This window comes from Notamacropus eugenii, chromosome 6 (genome assembly GCF_028372415.1).
Source record: "Notamacropus eugenii isolate mMacEug1 chromosome 6, mMacEug1.pri_v2, whole genome shotgun sequence".
Lineage (NCBI taxonomy): Eukaryota > Metazoa > Chordata > Mammalia > Diprotodontia > Macropodidae > Notamacropus > Notamacropus eugenii.
In genome coordinates this window covers 185,429,456-185,443,449 of record NC_092877.1, presented here as the reverse complement: position 1 = coordinate 185,443,449, position 13,994 = coordinate 185,429,456, and positions in this window count along the sequence as shown.

The window sequence follows — 13,994 nt, the reverse complement described above, 5'->3', positions numbered from 1 at the left end:
AAAAACCAAGAAAAAGAAGAAATTGAAAATCCCCAAATTAGAAATACTGAAAACAAAAGGAGAGATTAATAAATTCGAAATTAAAAAAAGTTATTGAAATAATAAATAAAACTAAGTTGATTTTATGAAAAAAATTGTTAAAATTGATAAACCTTTCCACAATTTGATTTAAAAAAAAAAGAAATAGAAAACCAAATTACCAATACCAAAAACACAAGGAGTGGAATCACCTCCAAGGGTGAGGAAATTAAAACAATAATTAGAAATTACTTTGTATAACTTTATGCCCATGAATTCTACAATCCAAATGAGATGGATGATTATTTTTAAAAAAATATATAAATTGCCCAGATTAACAGAAGAGGAATTTGAATATTTAATCAACCCCATCTTAGAGAAACAAATCACTTAATTCCAACATGATGTAGAGTACTTGGGAAAATTGGAGAAGAAGGAGTCCTTCCAAATTCTTTTTATGATGAAAATATGGCTTTGACACCTAATCCAGGAAGAGTCAAAACAGAGAAAAAATCATAGACCAATTTCTCTAATGAATATAAATGCTATAATTTTAAATATGGTTTTAGCAAAAAGAATACAGTAATATGTCAGGAGAATAATACATTATGATCAGGTAGGATTCATACAAGGAATACAGGGCTCGTTCAATATTAGGAAAACTGTTAGCATTGTCGATCATATCAACAACAACCCTAACAGAAAAACAATGGCAAACATAGGAAAAAATGGAACTTTCCCTTTGGGAAGGCAAGCAATACAATATAGGCCATATCTATGTAGTTTTTGCAAATGACTTCCATAATAGTCATGTTGTGTAAGACTAACTACATTTCCCTCCATCCTATCCTGCCGCACGTTACTTCTATTATCTCTTTTGATCCTGTCCCTCCCCAAGAGTATGACTTCAAATTGCTTCCTGCTCCCATTGTCCTCCCTTCCATCTCCCCCCCACCCTACTTATCCCCTTCTCCTCCACTTTCCTGTATTGTAAGATAGGTTTTCATACCAAAATGAGTGTGCATTTTATTCCTTCCTTTAGTCGAATGTGATGAGAGTAAGCTTCATGTTTTTCTCTCACCTCCCCTGGTTTTTCCCTCCACCAAAAAGTCTTTTCCTTGCCTCTTTTATGAGAGGTAACTTGCCCCATTCCATTTCTCTCTTTCTCCTCCCAATATATTTCTCTCTCACAGCTTGATTTCATTTTTTAAGATATGATCCCATCCTCTTCAATTCACTCTGTGAACTCTGTCTCTATGTGTGCATGTGTGTGTGTGCATGTGTATGAGTGTGTGTGTGTGTGTATGTATCCCACCAACTACCCAGATACTGAAAAATTTCAAGAGTTACAAATATTGTCTTTCCATGTAGGAATATAAACAGTTCAACTTTAGTAAGTCCCTTATGACTTCTCTTTGCTGTTTACCTTTCCATGCTTCTCTTGATTCTTGTGTTTGAAAGTCAAATTTTCTTTTCAGCTCTGGTGTTTTCATCAAGAATGCTTGAAATTCCTCTATTTCATTGAAAGACCTTCCCAGAGGGAATGTGTGAGGAGGGAGGGATGAAGAGAAGTTGGAACTCAAAGTTTTAGGAACAACTGTCGAGTACTGTTCTCGCCACTAGGAGATAAGAAATACAGATAATGGAGTATAGAAAGTTCTCTCTCCCTACAGGACAAAAGAAAAGATGGGGACAAAGGAAGGGAGGGATGATATAAGAGAGGGCAGACTGGTGATAAGGGCAATTAGAATGCTCGGTGTTTGGGGGTGGGGGGAGGAGACAAATGGGGAGAAAATTTGGAACCCAAAATTTTGTGAAAATAAATGTTAAAAGTTAAATAAATACATTTAAAAAAAGGAACAAATCGAACTTTCTATAAAATAATAAGCAGTGTCTACCTGAAATCTTCAGCAAGCATTATATTCAACGGAGATAAACTAAATGCATTTCCAATAAGATCAGGGGTAAAACAAGGAAGTCCATTACCACAACTTATATTAAATATAGTACTGGGAATATTAGTTGTAGTAATTAGGGAAGATAATGAAATTGAAGGAATTAGAATAGGTGAAGAAATTAAATTTTCCCCCTTTGCAGATGATATGATGATATACTTAGAGAATCCCAGAGATTCAAGTAAAAAACTACTTGAAAAAATAAACAAATTTGACAAAATTGCAACTTACAAAATAAACCCACACAAATCTTATATAATTCTGTATATTACTAACAAAGCCCTAGAGCAAGAGATAGAAAGTGAAATCTCACTTAAAGCTTAGGTAGACAGTATCAAATATTTGGGAGTCTACCTGCCAAAACAAATCCAAGGACTTTATGAATAAAATTACAAGGAACTTTTCACAAAAATAAAGTCAGATCTAGTAAGTGGAAAAACATCAGTTGCTTGTGGGTAAGTCAAGCCAACTTAATAAAAGTGATAATTCTACCTAAATTAATTTACTTATTAAGTGCCATTCTAATCTAACTATCACATAATTGTTTTCTGGAACTGGAAAAATAATATAAAATTCATCTGGAAGGGCAAAATGTCCAGAATATCAAGGGAATTAATGAAAAGAAATGCGAAAGAAGTCGGCCTAATTCTATCAGATCTCAGATTGTATTATAAAGCAGCAGTCATCAAAACCACTTTGTACTAGCTAAGAAACAGAAGAGTAGGCAAGTGGAATATGCTGCGTACTCAAGATACATTAAGCAACGAATACAACAGTTTACTGTTTGATAACCCCAAGCACCCCAGCTTCTGATATAAGAACTCACTCTTTAATAAAAATTGCTGGGAAAACTGGATAGCATTTTGTCAGAAACTAGGCACAGACCAATGCCTGACACCATACACAAGAATAAAGTTCAAATGGGTACATGCTCTAGGTATCAAGATTGATACTATAAACAAATTAGTGGAGCAAAGAATATTGTATTAGATTTATGGAGAAGCGAACATTTTTTGACTAAAGAAGAGATAGAAACATTATGATGTACAAAATGAATAACTTTGATTACATTAAACTTTATAGTTTTTGTAAAAGCAAACTCAATGCAATCGAGATTATGAGAGAAGTTGAAAACTAGGAAAGAATTGTTGCAGCTAGTGTCTGTGACAAAGGCCTCATTTCTAAAATATATAGAGAAATGAGTCAAATGGACAAGAATACAAGTCATTCCCCAATTGACAAATGGTCAAAGGATATTTACAGGCAGTAATCAGAGGAAGAATTTAGAGGTATTTATAGTCATGCGAAAAATTACTCCAAATCACTATTGGTTAGAAAGATGCAAATCAAAACAACTCTGAGATACCACATCAGAACTATCAGATAGCATTACATGACAGAAGAGGAAGATAATAAATGTTGGAGAAGATGTGGGAAAGTTGGAACAATAATTCTTTGTTAGTGGAGCTGTGAGCTGATCCAACCATTCTGGAGAATAATTTGGAACTATGCTCAAAGGTCTCCAAAATATATAGATCCTTTGATCCAGCAATATTGCTTCCAGGACTGTAATTCCAAGAGATCATAAAAATGGAAAAGAGTCCCTCTTGTGCAAAAATATTTATAGCAGCACTATTGGTGGTGAACAAAAACTGGAAATCAAGGGGATGCCCATCCATTGGGAAATACATGAATAAATTATGGTATATGAATGTAATGGAATACAATTGTGCTATAAAAAAATGATGAAAAGGATGACTTCAGAAAGGCCTGGAAAGATTTATATGATCTAATGCTGAGCGAAATGAGCAGAACAAGGAGAATTTTATTCACAGTAATAACCACAGTGTGCCAGAATTTTTCTGGAAAATTTAGAATTTCATTTCAGTGCAACGAAAACAATAATTTAATAATCAAATTAATTAAAATTAATAATAAAATAAAAATTTCCAATGACCTTTTAAGGCAAAATCTGTAGGTAATTTTTTTTACTACAATTCCAATTCCTTTGCCTCATTCTATATCATATTCCATATGTTCCAGTTACTTAATGTGGAAGTTAGGAAGTACTAGGTAATATTGATTTTTTTTTTGTCTGCTTGCAATACTTTCTCTTGATCTGTAAACTCTGGAATATGTCCATGAGGTTCCTGGGAGTTTCATTTTGAAATATCCCTGTGTTGCCATATTTAAATTAATTTCTAATTTGCTCTCTGTTTCTAATATTTCAAGTACCTTTTGGATAATTTTTGAAAGATGGGACTGGAACCAAGATGGGGAAAACAAGTCAGGATGTTGCCAAAACCCTCCCAGTTTCCCTCAGAAAACAAACATTAATTTAAACCTTCAATCAGATTCTCCAGCAAAAGAACTTATAAAAAGATGGAGTGCAAGAATTGTCCAGCTGAAGAAAACTTGGAAGTACTTCATAAAAGACTTCTCTCACTTGGGCAAGTGGGGAGTGCAGCCCATCACAGATGGAGTACAAGCAAGACAATGAGAGCTTCTTTGCTGCAGCACAGATCAGCAACAGAGGACCCTTTGTCCTTGCTCAGCTTGTCAGCTGTGAGAACTTCAGGCACACTGGAGAAGAAAAATTGATAGTCCCAGAAATCATAATACAACAGAGGTGATTATGCCATGGGAACCCCAGTGCAGTGAGCAAAAAACAAGCACCTGAGTTCCCAGAGTGGAAAGCCAGTGAGCAGGACCCTAGTCATCAGCATAAAAATGCTGTTCACAGTGCCACTGTGTCATAGGCTCTAGCACAAATGCGATATTCACAGCCCTTGTCATGATCATGAATATCCTGGATCAGTTTTGAAGCCAGAAATACCAGACTCTCCCTATGGAAGGCAGAAACAAAACATTTATTCAAAAACCAGAAAGCCAAATCCATCACAATAGCAAAAATCTATTCATAGTAACAATGCAGAGAACAACCCCAACCCCAAGCCTTCTCTTGCCTAGGTTTCCCACAAACCAGGTCCATTAAACAAATCCCAAGCAGTCTCTCTTAAAGAAATTCTCAAAAATCTCTTTCTCTCACGTTAGCCATCAGTGGGATAGCCTGCATCCTTCTTAGCTCTATCTCATGACTAACATCCTCTCAGATCTTTTCTAGCTCTACCTCTTCCTGCTCCACCTTTCCTGTTCCACCCATTAAGCAAATTCCTCCCACGATAGGTTCCATGTGACTGAGACACATGTGAGGCAGGCAGATTATATGGGCCTATTAATGAATGAGAAAGATCTCTCCATTTGAAATTACCATTACACAGGTGCAGAACTCAACTTTCAAAGTCATTAAATTGGCTGAAAAATATGCTCATTCTACAGAAAAGATCACTAACCATAGAAAGATACAATGGTGACAGGGTAGATAAAAATATAAAAACTCAACTTAAAAATGCCTACATTTGAAGCCTAAAAGGGGAGTATGAATTTTTCTGAAGTACAGAAAGTCATCTTGCAAGAGCTCAAAAGTATTTAAAAGTCAAGTAAGAGAAGCAGAAGAAAATTTTTTGGGAAAAGGTGAGAATCATGTGTGAGAATTGTGGGAAAACAATTCAATTTCTTGGTTAAAATAAAAGGGAAAATAACAGAGGACAAAAACTCCTTAAAATAATAATGGAGGCACAGCCCATATGGTGGATTAAAGGCAGGAAATCATATGAACTCTCCCGCAAAACCCACCCCAAGTATTGTAAAGATGACTCTAAGTAAATTCTAGAGCAGTAAAACCCACTCAATGAGACATTGATACAAATTTCCAGAACAAGAAAACATGGAAGGTCGACAGGAAAGTTATTCTGCACTAGTCTGAGAGAAGAGCACAGTTGATCAAAAACGTGCAGGCACAGACTGGGTTGTGAGAGAAATGTGTTGGTAGAGGGGAAAAGAGAGTAGTAGAATGTGGTAAATTGTATCACATGAAAAAAGGCAAAATAAAAAAAAGAAGTTTTTTTTTTTTTTTTTTTTTACCCTGGAGGGGAATTGGTGGGAGATGAGAGAGAATGAGTGAAACTTACTCTCCAAGGATTTGGCTTAAGCAGGAAATAACATAAGCAATCAGTTGTGTATGGAAATCTATCTTTCCCTCCAGCAATGTAGGGGGTAAGTGAAAAAGAGATTGGGGAGATGAAAGAAAGGAGGGCAAATTCGAGTGAAAGTCTATATTAAGAAATATATAGTTTTGAGGAAGGATCTAGTCAAAAGAGTGAATATAATAAATCTGGGGTGGGAGAAGATGGAGGGAAGTATAGTTAGTCTTTCACACAATGACTCTTATGGAGGTGTCTTGCATGACTAGATATGTATAATACATATCAAATTTCTTACCTTCTTAATGCAGGTGGATGAGGAAGGAATAAGGGAGAGAATATGGAACTGAAAGCTTAAAAACGCATGTTAAAAATGTTTTTACATGCAACTGGGAAATGAGGCATATAGGCAATGGGGTATAGAAATCTATCTTGCCCTACAGCAAAATATAAGGGAAAGGAGAAAAGAAGGGAGTGAGGTGATAGAAGGGATGGCAGGTTGAGGGAATAGACAATCAGAAAATCTAATTGAAAGAACTGAAGAAAATACTTCCTAAATAAATCATACTGTAATTTCCAGGAGCCAAGATGGCAGCACAAGAAATAAGTTGCTCTTACTCTCTTTAATTAACTTCAAAAACCTCAGAAAATTTCAACAAAGGAAAAATCCTGAAGTAGCAGAATCAGGAGAAAGATGGAATGGAACAGTCCTTTTGCCTGAGATGGGGGGATTAACGGGAAAGGTCTCTCTTCTTCTGGTAAAAATGCACCAGTACAAGATAGGAGATATTCCAGCAAGTCAACAGCAAGTGGAAGTTCAGCAAGGAATTGGAATATCCAAAGAAGAAACAAATCTGTAACTTTTTGCAAATAAATTAAGGTGTACTTAGAGAATACTAGAGAATCAAGTAATAAACGACTTGAAAAAATCAACACCTTTAGCAAAGTAGTAGGATATAAAATAAACCCACACAAATCACTGACATTTCTATATATTAAGAAGAAATCTCAACAGCAAGTGATAGAAAGAGGAAGCCCATTTAAAGTTGCTGTAGACATCATAAAATCTTTGTCAGTCTACCTGCCAAGACAACCCCAGGAACTAAATGAGCAAAATTGCAAAACACTTTTCAAACAAATAAAGCCAGATCTATATTATTGGAAAAATGGCAGTTTTTCATGTGTAGGCTGAGCTAAGATGATAAAAATGGCGATTTTAACTAAATTAATTTACTTATTCAATGCCATACCAATCAGACTACCAAAAATATTTTATAGAGCTAGCAAAAATAATAGCAAAATTCACCTGGAAATCAAAGGTCCAGAACATCAAGGGAATTTATCAAAAGGCATTGTATTATAAAGCAGCAGTCATCAGAACTACTTGGTATTAGCTAAGAAATAATGTGGAGGATCAGAGTAGTGGGTTAGGTACACAACACAGCAGTCAATAACTATATTAATCTTCTGTATGAGAAATCAATAATCTCCCGCTTTTGCAATACGATCTCCCAATCTGAGAAAAAACTGCTGGGGAAATTGGAAAATAGTATGGAAGACCAATATTTACAATGTACACCAAGATAAAATCAAAATGGTTAGACAATTAAGATATAAAGGCTGATACTATAATCAAACAGGGAGAGTAAGGAATAATTTATCTGTCAGATTTATGGAGAATAGAGGAATATATTACCAAAGAAGAGAGAGAGAACATTATGAAAGGCAAAATGGATAATTTAAACTTAAAAGATTTTGCACAAAGTTAACGCTACCAAGATTAGACAAAAAAAAGAAAGCTAGGAAAGAACTTTTGCAATCAGTGTCTCTAATAAAAGTCTAATTTATCAAATATTTAGAGAGCTGGGTCAAATTTATAAGAAGACAACTCATTCCATAATTGAGAAATGGTCAAAAGATATGAATAGGCAGTTTTCAGAAGCTATCTATAGTCATTTCGAAAGAACGCTCTGAATGTTTATCACTTAGAAAAATACAAAACAAAACAACTCTGAGACACCGTTTCACACCTATCAGATTGGCTCATATGAGAAAAAAGGAAAATGATAAATGTTGGAGAAGATGTAGGGAAACTGGAACACTGATGCATTGTTGGTTGACTTGGGAACTGATCCAGCTATTCTGAGGAGCAATGTCAAAGACCTATAAAACTGCATACCTTTAAACCCAGCAATATTCCTTCTAGGGATGTATTCAAAAGAGCTAATAAAAGTGGGAAAACATGCAAAAATGTTCATAGTAGCTCTTTATTATGGTGGCCAAGAATTAGAATTTGAAAGGATGCCCATTAACTGTGAAATGTCTGAGCAAATTGTGGTATTTGAATGTAATGGAACACTATTTTGGTATAAGAAATGATGAGCAAGCAGACTTCAATAAAACCTGGAAAGACAAGATCTGATAACTAGTGAGGTGTACAGAAACAGAAGAACTTTGTATACAGTAACAGCAACATTTCGTGTTGACTGTGTGATAGACTTACTTCTTTCCCGCAATGCGGGAGAAAGACTATATTTCACTGACGATATTGATTATAACACAAGGCTAGAGAAAGAAAAACCTGGCATTAGGAGTAATTATTGTTTTGAGGAAACGAAAGGGGTAAAGGAAGAGTGCTTCGTGATGCATGAAAAAAATTGTTCCCACCACAGGACAAGGAAGAAGAAGAAGAAGAAGAAGAAGAAGAAGAAGAAGAAGAAGAAGAAGAAGAAGAAGAAGAAGAAGAAGAAGAAGAAGAAGAAGAAGAAGAGAGGAGGAGGAGGAGGAGGAGGAGGAGGAGGAGGAGGAGGAGGAGGAGGAGGAGGAGGAGGAGGAGGAGGAGAATGAGGTAAAACTTACAAATCTTATAAGACTGAAATGAGTAGAGTAAGGAGGTCTGGGTGAAATTTGATACTCCAAATAACTGACCCTCATTTTTCATAAATTATTTAAAGACTTAGAAAATAGAAAGCCGAATATTCTTAAAGGGGAGAGAAATAAAGAGAACATGTAAAAATACAAAAGAAATATTCCTCAGGTTGGAATATAAAAATATTTTGTTTTTACTATGAATTTAACAGCAGGGTAAGGAAAAACAATTTAGAACTAAATGCATTGTTGAGGCAGGAAAGAGAAAGCAAAGAGAGAATGAGAGAAGTTATAAAAGGGAGGGAAGCAAGGAGAGAAAGAAAATAATAGAGAAACATGGAAAGACAGAGAAGGAAACAAATAAGACATTAAATTAAATGAAACAGACAGAATAAGTAAATGAAAGCATGAAGTTAAGAAAAAGAAATTTTAGGAAGAGGCTAAGTTGAAAGTATTTTAAGTGAACTCTATCATAAAGAAAAAGAACCATTTTAAAAGTAGGAATTGATAAGAGTACTAAAAGTAAAGGGATGGAAATACATATACAATAGCAATAATAATAATAATAATAACCTTATTTATGAAATGATTAAATTATTCAAAAAGTGTGTATGTGATGGATGTGATGAAATGTGAAAGAAAACGAAACTCACCAACCTTTTTAATAAAATAAGCACATCTGATAGTAAATACATGCATAGAATGAAAATGAATATAGTAAAACTTTTTCTAAGAATCAAAAGATAACAAAAATGCACAACTTGAAATCACGCTAAGGGATAAATAAAAATTCACACTATTGAGAATATAATAGAAATCACATTCTGTTTTTAAAGACTCCATAGGAAATTGACCAATATAAATATTAAAAAAAGTAAACAAATGACATGTTATCTTAAATAAAGAGAATGTAATTGAATTATTAAGTGTTATAAATGGTAGTAACATGTAAGTAAGGGACTTTAATATTCTAATTGAAACCTAGACAAAGCAAAAAGAAAGGCAAAAACTCATAGAGAACCGTAAAAATGTTATAGGAGTGAGATGTAAGGTGTTTAATAATGAGAATATTAAAGAATACGAGTCTTTATTATCACTAGAGAGCACCTCTTTAAACAATCAACATACTTGTTGGTATGTATAATTTATAAAGAAATATATAACTTCGAGGATATAAACAATTGATGAAGTACTACCTACTGCCATATATTAACTGGGAAATTAAGGAGCCGTTTGAAGAAATAGATTTAGTCCAGAATATTATATGTAAGTAAGTTCATATCAATAGAAATTTATTAAGTGGGAACTATGTGTTCAGAACTGTGCTAATCACTGGGGAAGAAAGTATTTTTTTAAAATTAAGTCCTTTCCCTTAAAATATTACATTATTTTTATTAGAAAAATGAAACAAAAACATGTACACAGAAATTTTAAACTTTTATATATCAAGTAGGTACTAGAAGAAAGATGGATAAATATGCGTATAAATTACTGAATCAGGTACTATTTCCTAATTGCTTACTCTGACTTAGGAACTGGGCTATATTTTCACATCTATAACCTAGATCAGGTAAGACGGTATGAAGATATATGAGATATATGAAATGAACATAAGATAATTTTATTTTATTTTATTTTTTGCTTTATTATTATTATTTTTTATTTTTATTTTTTAATGTTTAACAATCACTGCCATACAATTGCGATTTTATCCCCCCCACCTACCCCCCCACTACCCCCCTCCTTTCCCACGACTGCATACAATTCTGTATAGATTCTACATATACTTTCCTATTGAGTATATTTTCACTATACTCATGCTATGTAGTCAGACTAAGATAAATGAAAGAAATCGTATAACAAATCAGAACATGATACACAAACACATACACATACACAAACATGATCTGCTACATTATGTGAGTGACTTCCATATTTCTCTCTCTGAGTGTGCAAGGCATTTTGCCTTGAGATCCACCTTTGGGATTTTTTTTTTTTTTGTAAGAAGTTCTTGTGTTATTACAAAAATCTAAGTCTACCAGAAAAAACTCTCACACACTGTGGTCGTTGCTGTGCATAAAGTTCTCCTGGTTCTGCTCCTTTCACTCAGCATCAGGTCATATAAGTCCTTCCAGGCCTCTCTGAAGTCTTCTTGTTCATCATTTCTTATGGCACAATAGTACTCCATTACATTCATATGCCAATATTTATTCAGCCATTCCCCAATTGATGGACATCCCCTTGACTTCCAGTTTTTGGCAACTACATAGAGTGCTGCTATAAATATTTTTGTACATGTGGGACCCTTTCCCATTTTTATGATCTCTTGGGGATACAGTCCTAGTAGCGATATTGCTGGGTCAAAGGGTATGCACATTTTTGTAGCCCTTTGGGCATAGTTCCAAATTGCTCTCCAGAATGGTTGGATGCGCTCGCAGCTCCACCAACAATGAATTAGTGTTCCAACTCTCCCACATCCTCTCCAGCATTTATCATTTTCTTGTTCTGTCATGTTTGCCAACCTTATAGGTGTGATGTGGTACCTCAGAGTTGTTTTGATTTGCATCTCTCTAACCAATAGTGATTTAGAGGATTTTTTCATATGATTATAGATAGCTTTAATTTCTACCTCTGAAAATTGCCTGTTCATATCCTTTGACCATTTATCAGTTGGGGAATGACTTGTATAATTATACATTTGGGTCAGTTCTCTATATATTCTAGAAATGAGGCCTTTATCCCCGAGCTTAGCTCTAAAAATTCTTTCCCAATTTACTACATCCCTCCGGATTTTGGTTGCATTGGGTTTGGTTGTGCAAAAACTTCTCAGTTTAATGTAATCAAAGTTATCCATTTTGCATTTCATAATGCTTTCTATCTCTCCTTTAGTAAAGAATTCTTCCCTTCTCCATAGATCTGATAAATACACTATTCCTTGCTTCTCCATTTTATTCATGGTATCAATCTTTATACCTAAATCATGTACCCATTTGGACTTTATTCTTGTGTACGGTGTCAGGTATGGGTCTATGCCTAATTTCTGCCACACTGTTATCCAGTTTTCCCAGCAATTTTTGTTAAGCAATGAGTTCTTATCCCAGAAGCTGGGGTCCTTGGGTTTATCAAACAGAAGTTTGCTATATTCCTTGCCTACTGCATCTTGAGTGCCAAGTCTATTCCACTTGTCTACCTCTCTGTTTCTTAGCCAATACCAAGTGGTTTTGATAATTGCTGCTTTATAGTAGAGTTTGAGGTCTGGTAGTGCTAGGCCACCTTCCCAGGCATTTGTTTTCATTAGTCCCTTTGATATTCTGGACCTTTTCTTTTTCCAAATGAATTTTGATATTATTTTATCCAGCTCTAGAAAGTAATTGTCTGATAGTTTAATTGGTATGGCACTAAATAAGTATATTAATTTGGGTAGAATTGTCATTTTTATTATATTAGCACGGCCTACCCATGAGCAACTAATGTTTTTCCGCTTACTTAAATCTGACTTTATTTGTGCAAAAAGTGTCTTGTAATTTTGTTCATATAATGCTTGGGTTTGTTTTGGCAGGTAGACTCCTAAGTATTTTATACTGTCTACCCTAGCTTTAAATTGGATTTCTCTTTCTATCTCTTCCTGTTGGACTTTGTTGCTAATATATAGGAATGCAGAAGATTTGTGTGGGTTTATTTTGTACCCTGCAACTTTGCCAAAGTTGTTTATCAATTCAAGTAATTTTTTACTTGAATCTCTGGGATTCTCTAGGTAAATCATCATATCATCTGCAAAGAGTGATAACTTAGTTTCTTCTTTGGCTATTCTTATTCCTTGAATATCTTTATCTTGTCTAATTGCTACAGCTAACATTTCTAGTACCATATTGAATAATAGTGGTGATAATGGACAACCTTGTTTCACCCCTGATCTTATTGGGAATGCATCTAGCTTATCCCCGTTGCATATAATGCTTGCTGAAGGTTTTAGATAGATACTGCTTATTATTTTATGGAAAGTTCCCTGTATTCCTACGTTCTCCAATGTTTTTAGTAGGAATGGATGTTGTATTTTGTCAAAAGCTTTTTCTGCATCTATTGAGATAATCATGTGGTTTTTGTTAGCTTTGTTGTTGATGTGATCGATAATGCTAATTGTTTTCCTAATATTGAACCAGCCCTGTAGTCCTGGTATGAATCCTACCTGATCATAATGTATTAATCTTTGATAAGATGCTGTATTCGTTTTCCTAGAATCTTATTTAAAATTTTTGCATCTATATTCATTAGGGAAATTGGTCTATAATTTTCTTTCTCTGTTTTGTCTCTTCCTGGTTTGGGTATCAAAACCATGTTTGTATCATAGAAAGAATTTGGGAGGACTCCTTCTTCCCCGATTTTCAAAAATAGTGTATGTAGTATTGGAATTAACTGTTCTTTAAATGTTTGATAGAATTCACTTGTGAATCCATCTGGCCCTGGAGATTTTTTCCTAGGGAGTTCATTGATGGCTTATTCAACTTCTTTTTCTGAGATGGGGTTGTTTAAGTATTCAACTTCCTCTTCTGTTAATCTGGGCAATTTGTATTTTTAAAAATATTCATCCATCTCGTTTAGATTATCGAATTTGTGGGCATAAAGTTGGGCAAAGTAGTTTCTAATTATTGTTTTAATTTCCTCCTCATTGGAGGTGAGTTCACCCCTTTCATTTTTAATATTAGTAATGTGGTTTTCTTCTTTCTTTTTTTTAATCAGATTGACCAAAGGTTTATCAATTTTATTAGTTTTTTCATAAAACAAACTATTGATTTTATTTATTAATTCAATAGTTTTCTTAATTTCAATTTTATTAATCTCTCCTTTGGTTTTCAGTATTTCTAATTTGGTATTTACTTGGGGATTTTCAATTTGTTCTTTTTCTAGCTTTTTCAACTGAAAGCCCAAGTCATTGATCTCTTCTTTCTCTATTTTATTTATGTAAGCATTCAGAGATATAAAACTTCCCCTAATAACTGCTTTTGCAGTATCCCATAAGTTTTGGTATGTTGTCTCACTATTGTCATTCTCTTGAATGAAATTGTTGATTGTTTCTATGATTTCTTCTTTAACCCAACCCTTCTTTAGAATT